This window comes from Ovis canadensis, chromosome 9 (genome assembly GCF_042477335.2).
Source record: "Ovis canadensis isolate MfBH-ARS-UI-01 breed Bighorn chromosome 9, ARS-UI_OviCan_v2, whole genome shotgun sequence".
Classification (NCBI taxonomy): domain Eukaryota; kingdom Metazoa; phylum Chordata; class Mammalia; order Artiodactyla; family Bovidae; genus Ovis; species Ovis canadensis.
This window is the reverse complement of record NC_091253.1, coordinates 80597446-80605255: the sequence shown is the minus strand read 5'-3', so window position 1 is coordinate 80605255 and position 7810 is coordinate 80597446. Positions and strand designations below refer to the sequence as shown.

Here is a 7810-nt window from a genome sequence, read left to right as displayed (position 1 = left end):
CTTAAAGGGCAATGTTTTCTTATTGGGTGGGAAAACCTATGGGTGTAGGAACCTCAGGATATCTTTATTAGATACCTAATTGCTTGCATCATATAGGTCTAACTTTGGGAGCCCACCCACAATGCTGCCTTCTGAAATAGGTCAGTTAAACAGTTGCCTCATTTCAAGACTAGGGGGCTGGTTCAATGAAATATGGACCTATCTCTTAACTCACCTTCTGTAGTATGATTCTCCTTGGAGAAATTTCAGTAGCAGGGCGAGGTGAACAAATATGCCACATTGGTATATGGATTATCTTGAGATGGTTATTTTTAAGAAACAGCAGATACAGGAGATGCTCTGAAAACAAGTACAAGTTACCCATTGGTAAGAGACATTCACATTTATAAGGAAAACCTCCTTTTATAAGGAAAGTCTCCTCTTCTGCTGACTAAATGACTAAATCTCTAGAAATTCTTATCAATAGAGAAGGTAACCACTTCAATTCACATAATAATCATACCTTTGTTTACTGTGCTTTGCCTGGTAACCATGCAACTGCTTCCTTGGCTTACCTCCAACATCTTCTTTTGTCTTTAGCTGGAGATGGTATTTAAGATGATGGCTTGGGCCATTTGTGGGAGTTACTCAGGGCTTCTGGGTATTTCCTAGGTATATCTCCCAGGCATACTCACTTTTCTATCGGTCTCTCTCAGATATATATGTTATTAAACATTTATTTTTCTCCTATTAATCTTTTAACAGAAGTATCACAGCCAAGAACCTAGAAGGGTAGAGGAAAATTTATCTGCTACACATGCACATAATGGACACTTGGACATTATTATTTTTTCTTTCCTTCTGATGGCATTTTTGAGCTAATATAGTTACATGTGAGATTTCATAAACTATATCTTGAATTTTCATTGATACTCATTTACTTCTAAGGAAGTCTATCAGCTTCATCTCTGTATTTAAGCTGAGAGTTAATTTTTAAAAAACAGAGCAGAGTCGAACTCCTACCTATACAAATTAAGTTACTTTCAAGAAATGGGAACTTAGGTCTGATTGTAGTTAAAAATGTGAACAATGCTTATGTAACTTTAGTTAGGCAACATCTGGAGCTGATTTCCTAACTTTGATTAAGAGAACCAGACTGATGAATCCCAGATGTTTAAACATGGCTGTGTTTCTTAGACTCACTAAATTATTAGAGTGAATACATGGGAGGAAGGGAAACATTTATAGGAACTAGGTGTCAAAGTGGCCAAGGGGGTTTTGGGGTGTTGGCTTAGCTGTGTGTGTGTGGGGGGGGAGTCTAAATGAACATCCCCTTTAAAGTTTTATGCATGTTATTAAGACAAAGGCGCAATCTTTGATAACCTCAAAAGTATGTCTTAATAGCTTCACTCATATTTATTCCTGCGGAAATATATTTTTTAGCATCCATTGTATCTAAAGTCCTGTGGTTAGAAAGATAAATAATAAACATTCCCTCCCTTTGAGTCACTCAGTTTAGTAAATGAGTCAGGCAGTAATTATAATCAATTATAACTGCTATATTGAAGGGCTAAGTACAGAAAGTAGCCAGATCTTCCAGGGAAGATAGGATGGTTTCAAAGAGGCGGCAGCCTTGGTCTCGAGATTTCTGTACGTTACTTCTATCAGCTGCATTTAGCTGTAGTAATACAATTCCGCTTCCATAGAGTTGTATGTTCCATTAGATCATGAGGCCACTTACATGTCATAAAAATACATTTAAAACAACAATTTATGAAATTATACAATAGGAAGATCCCCTGGAGAAGGAAATGGCAACCCACTCCAGTATTCTTGCCTGGGAAATCCCATGGACAGAGGAGCCTGGCCATGGAGTTCCAAAGAGTCAGATGCAAAGAAGCACACACACATTCTGATAATTCAGCGTCACAGGGGTAAAAACACAGTTATTAATGTTGACTTCCCATCATTTGGTAAAGCTTTTAGAAAAAAAAAATAAAAACTGAAAAATGTTAGTCGCTTAGTGGTGTTTGACTCTGCAACCCCCTGGACTGGACCCTGCCAGGTTTGTCTGTCTATGGAATTCTCCAGGCAAGCATACTGGAGTGGGTTGCCATTCCCTTCTCCAGGGGATCTTCCTGACCCAGGGATCAAACCCAGATCTCCTGCTTTGCAGGCAGATTCTTTACCGTCTGAGCCACCAATAAATACTAATAGTTTAGTCCGTCTTTTCACACATTGTGCTTTCAAGTGCAGGAATGCCTTTACCTTGTGCAGTCTTTCTGCAGTAGATCCTGACTCTTCCCTCTTCCTGAACAGACTCTTGTGCTTTCTTCAGCTCTTCACCCAGCAATGCCTGCTTAGCTTTCACAACCTGGTTTAAATGTCAGTTCCCCAGAAAGGACTTCCCCAGTCCTTCTAGGCTTGCTAAAATCCATTCACCACATATGCCCACATAACACTAGCACACGATCTTTATCACACTTGTAATTGTATACTGAGCGTCTGTCTTTCTCACCTGATTACAAAGTTCCAGGAGAGCAGGAACTTTTCGCATCTATACTCATCACTGTGTTTTCAGCTCATTGCATCCATGTAGTAGATGCTTGCTGAAAAGAAAACATTCAAAATCTTTATCACTGTAATATTTTATGCTCTACTTATATCTTGCCTGATCTATCTAGAAGGCATGTCTTACCTTACAGGCTTCAACACATGTCTATCTGGACAGACTTTCTCATAAATGATTACATCTTGACCTTCAGGTCTCAGCTGAAACCGCACGTTTTCATGAAGATCTTCTCTCACCAATCTAAATGAATGGGTTAATTTCTACCTTATTTGTTTTCTTCATGATGCTCATCAGGATTTATAGTTATATATTAAATTTTTTCTTTTTCAATAGCTAAGTTGAGGGCAGGGCTGTGTTACCCAGTACTTAGCCAGGTGACTAGATAGGAAGATACTATTTTTTTTGGCAGAGGGGGGGAAATGAATAACAGGTACATATATGAATTTGGTAAATCTCTCTCTAAATATATTTTATGAGTTTCTTAGACACAGGGGCTATGGCTTTTTATCACTGTTATTCTATATCTAGCTTGCTTCTTTGTATATATTAGGAGTTCATATATTTTTTATTAAATATATAAATAATGTTTTAGTCATCCAAAGAACTTTTGTGGTATCTTATTATATAAAGGTTGTCATTTTTACTCTATACCTATCAGAAAAAAATTCAAGATGACTTGTATATCTAAGACAGTAAAACGTCAATTACCAAAACCTAACTATAACTTTTATTCAGTTAACTATTAACACCTAGAGTGCAAGGTGTTATTGGCCCCTCTGAACAAGACTGAAACCATCTTCTCAAGCAGTTATATTAACTGGGGCAGCTCTTGCCTCACTGTTTCAGGGGGGTTACTTTTGGGTTCCAGTCCATGATGGGATAATAGGATTGACACTGCTCTCCTTACCTATTAGAAGTAGCAGCAAATCCAAAATAACTGCCTTCCCAGAGGTCCCCAGGAGCTAAACACTCAGAACGAGACTCCCAGAGCTGCCCTTCTGAATAAGTGCCCCAGGTTGGCAGTTCAGACTGCAAAGCCTGACATTCCCAGGGATGCTAAGATCCATTCTCTAGTCAGTGCTCCTGGGCAGGGGCACCAGTGACATAGGAGCCCAGGGGCTAAGCGGGGTGCTCTGTAAAGGGCACTGACAGGTGCACTGGGATAATGGCCTCTTTCAAACCATTCTTATACTTCATAGGACAGTGAAGGGGTAAAAATTAATTTTTCTTCTACCCTTCCAGGTTCCTGACTGGGACCCTAACCCCATAATAAAAGGCAAGTTAATAGGAGAAAAACAAACAGAAGCTTAGTAACATTGTTGATGGAAAAATTAATAGTTAATCAAGAAAGAAATGGAAATTTTTATTTGAGCCAACCTGGAAGATTATAACCCAGAAAACAGTCTTTCAGAAAGCTCTGAAGACTATTCTGCCCATTAGAGGTTAAAGCACAGTTGTATACATTTCTGAGACAAAGGCATATACTTCAAATGATGTACTGACACTTTACACTGTCCAGATCTCTCCATGTACAAAGAAGCACACAGTGGGTCATGGGTCATTCTGGCCCCTTACAAGATTAAGAAGGAAGGTTATCTCCTGAGGAGTTGTAACCCTTGATCAGATTAAGAAGGAAGGAATGTTATCTGCTAAGTGGGTCTGGTTAAGGCATATCCTACAAAGAGGCCCATACAGGTGAAGAAAAAAAAATCATGTTTAAAATTTTCTCATCTTGCTATAAAATAGGAATTTTATTTCATCAACGTGTATACCACCTGTATATGTGGACGATAGCTAGAAAAACTGAGTAAAACTACCAGAAGTGGCCAAAGCATCCACCTTAGAATACCATCTCCAGCAAAAGACAAAAGACATTTTGAAGGGGATGCCAGCTATGCTTGCCTGAAAAATACCACGGCCAGAGGAGTGTGGCGGGCTACAGTCCAAGGAGTTGCAAAGAGCTGGACACGGCTGTGTGCACTCACACACGCAAGCTATGGGAGGTTGCTAGGTAAAGCCTGGCAACAAGGGAAGGTTTGCTCTGCAGATTTAAGTGGTTGTGGTAAAGAACCTGCCAATGCAGGAGATGTAAGAGACGGGGATTCGATCCCTGGGCCAGGAAGATCCCCTGAAGGAGGGCGTGGCAACCCATTCCAGTGTTCTCCTAGAGAATTCCATGGGCACAGGAGCATGTGAGCTATTTAGTCCATAGGGTCTCATAGAGCCGAACACGACTAAACCAACTTAGCACACGTGTACACTTCTCCACTGATAAATTCTGGAGCTGGAGAAGCCTTCTCTTCCTGGGACAGAGGAAGATGCCCTTACAAATGGAGATTTCCTGTATAAATGTCCCTTTCCAAAGGGCAACTATTATACTGTTTTTATAGATTTTCCTGTGTTTGTTGTTTTTCAAAAATAAGGAGCTAAAAGTAATACTTATGCCAAAGAGGTATGTCTGGGATGGCATATTCTCCTGCCCTTCAACAGCTTCTGAGGGTGGGTCAGGATTGGGATGAGCATCTCCTTGTATTTTAAGCTAAGAACCATCGGAGGCTTTGTTCTGCTTTCTTTCCAAAGCAATGCAGCCATCCAGTCACACCAGTAAATAAAGCAACTTTTTAGTGATTCCAAGTGCTTTTCTCTCCTATGGGTAGGAGTGATGAGTCAGTGATTGCAGAAAGCACCCCACCTCAGCCACCCACCCAGACTCTTCAAAAAAAGAGCTGGATCTCATTTTTTATTCTATTTTTCCCCCTTTTAAAGTATCTTTCTTGCTGAGGCAGAAAGGGAAACATTCTCAAGTTTACTCTGTGTTAGGAAAATCCAAATATAGTAATATTAGATAAGATGAAATGCTTTCAGATGTAAGGTAATGAATGATGCATTTTGAAGGGTACCAGGATATATACCACTCCAAAATATGCCCCTCTGGCATGTGGATTATTTTGAACTAAAGTAAAATGAGAACAAGCAAAAGCAGGTAAACCTCTAAAAAAAGGCACGAGTTTTCCTTTGATAAAGGAAATTTACATTTATAAAGGAAATTTATTTTCATAGAGATGTTGCCCTCTCCAATATCAGGAAAAGACGCAACCACATAGTAAGACTGTCCGGCCAGTGGGGCACCCAGACAGGCCGATATGCTGTCCCAATCTCTATCACTGTAAAAACGGGAGCCTCGTATCCAGGGAAAAAACAATACCCTCTTAAGAAAAAGGCCAAATCTAGCTGGTTTTAAACTGATTTCTAAAGTATGGGCTAATTAGACTCCACAGGTTGCCTTGTGTGTATGCTCAGTTGCTCAGTCGTGTCCAACTCCTGCAACCCCATGGATGGTAGGCCACAGGTCTCCTTATAATACTCCTATTCTGCTGGTCAAGAAAACTCATACCAATGAATACTGATTCATTCAGGATCTGTGAGCCATAATGAAATCATTCAGGACCTTCACCCTACAGTTCTGAACCCATATAACTTATTCCTTACTTAAGAACCACACCTGGAGATTATTAGATTTGAAAGGTGCCTTTTTCTGTATTCCAGTAGAAAAGTAATCACAATTGCTATTTGCCTCTGAATGGCAGGACTTGAATTCCAAAACAAGAAGTCAGCACTGCTAGATGGTATTGCCCCAAATATTAACAAACTCCCCTATCCTCTTTAACAAGATTTTGGCAGAAGATTTATGAGTATTACACCTGGAACCAGGTTGAGTAGAGGCCTTCCCAGTGAGGATGGAAAAAGCATTGAAGGTAACAGAAGCCCTTCTTAAGGATGTTATTCCTAAGTACAGCCTTCCATCTACTCTTTGGAGTGAAAATGGATCTTTTCTGTTCCAGAAATAACAAATAGTAAGTAAAGCTTTAGGTATAAAGTGGAAACTTCATTCATCATGCAGACCCCAATCTAAGGGAAAGGCTGAGAAATGAATCACACCCTGAAGAAAACTCTCACCAAATTATGCCAGAAAACTCATCGAAAGTGGGCTTGTTTATTGCTCTCCTTCATATATGGTTGGCCCCTAAAAGTGGGCTAGGATTGAGCCCTGATGAAATCCTATATGGGAGACAATTCTTAGCTCCTAAGAATAAAAGAAAGAGAAACATTTCTATTGCAGGAGGTAAAAATTAAACAGCAGGTACAACAGAAGGATGAACCATTAAATGCTGTGCATGAGTTTGTGTCCCATAGGTCTCCCCCTCACCTGGAAGCTCCTTTGCATCCCTTCAAAGTGGAATAGTGGGTAGTGCCAAAAATGTGGAAAGAGCAAGCAGCTGAGCAGCAACTTGAAGAAAGAAAGGGACCCTTTGATGTTCTCACTATGCACACCTCTCTAAAATTGAGTGGAGTAAAACTGTCGGTACATCACATTAGAGTAAAAGGATGACCAGAGGCTGCCCAGCCAAGCCTGTGTACAGCCAGTGAGTGGATCCGAGAAGCAGACATCTTACACTTTGGGGAAACTTAAGTATTTGTCTGGCAAGCAAAATGAAAGTTCTGTTTTGTTCGTCTTATACCTTTTCCCACAAATAGCTTCACATACAGATTCTTTCCGTAATTCTAACTGCTGGATACGAAGTCAGCTTCCTCTTTCCAAGTCTGCAGGATTGCCTTGGTGGGTTTCTCCCCCTTACAGGGAATGATGTGCAAACAGCTGGCCACAAGTCCCTCCGCAGTGCCATGTCCGGACTGGGCTTCAGGCTTAGGCTCCTGAATCCCCAAGGGAAGGCGTTCTGGCCCGCCTACTGACGTTTCTGTTGTTAGTCCTCCTACCTCTCACTGGGTCTGTTGTGCCAAAATGGCAGACGAAGGACTGAAATCTTAATGATGCAAAACTCAAATCCAAGATTTGGAACTCAAATATTTCTAATCTGATACCCATTCCCCCCAGTTTAGGAAGGACTACCCCCCACCCCAACACACACACACAGGGAAGCCTGGAGTGCTGCAGTCCAGGGGCTCACAGAGAGTCAGACATGACTTGGTGACTAAACAATATGCCCCATTTCAACAGAAAGTAGCTAGACTGGTTATTGCTTATTTCCTGAAAGATTTAGGGAAAGATAAAACTGAGTCCCCCTAAAACTGAGTTCATGATTAATGTCTCTGCCCAAAATGATTGTTCCTTTCCTTATGTAACTTCTGTTCTCAAGATTGAGGAGTATCAAAGAAAAGGGGAGAGTGAAACCAAGCAGGACCCCGTTGTCTCCTGGGCACGCAAGCCTTTCCGGGTCTCCCATTTCTTGTGTGTAGGCA

At 40.8% G+C, this 7810-nt stretch overlaps 1 pseudogene; it reads left to right on the top strand.

Annotated features, from left to right (window-relative positions):
* Positions 1 to 6809: 6809 nt before the first annotated feature.
* The window catches only part of LOC138445875 (TBC1 domain family member 1-like), a 29641-nt pseudogene continuing 28640 nt past the window's right edge, over positions 6810 to 7810 (top strand).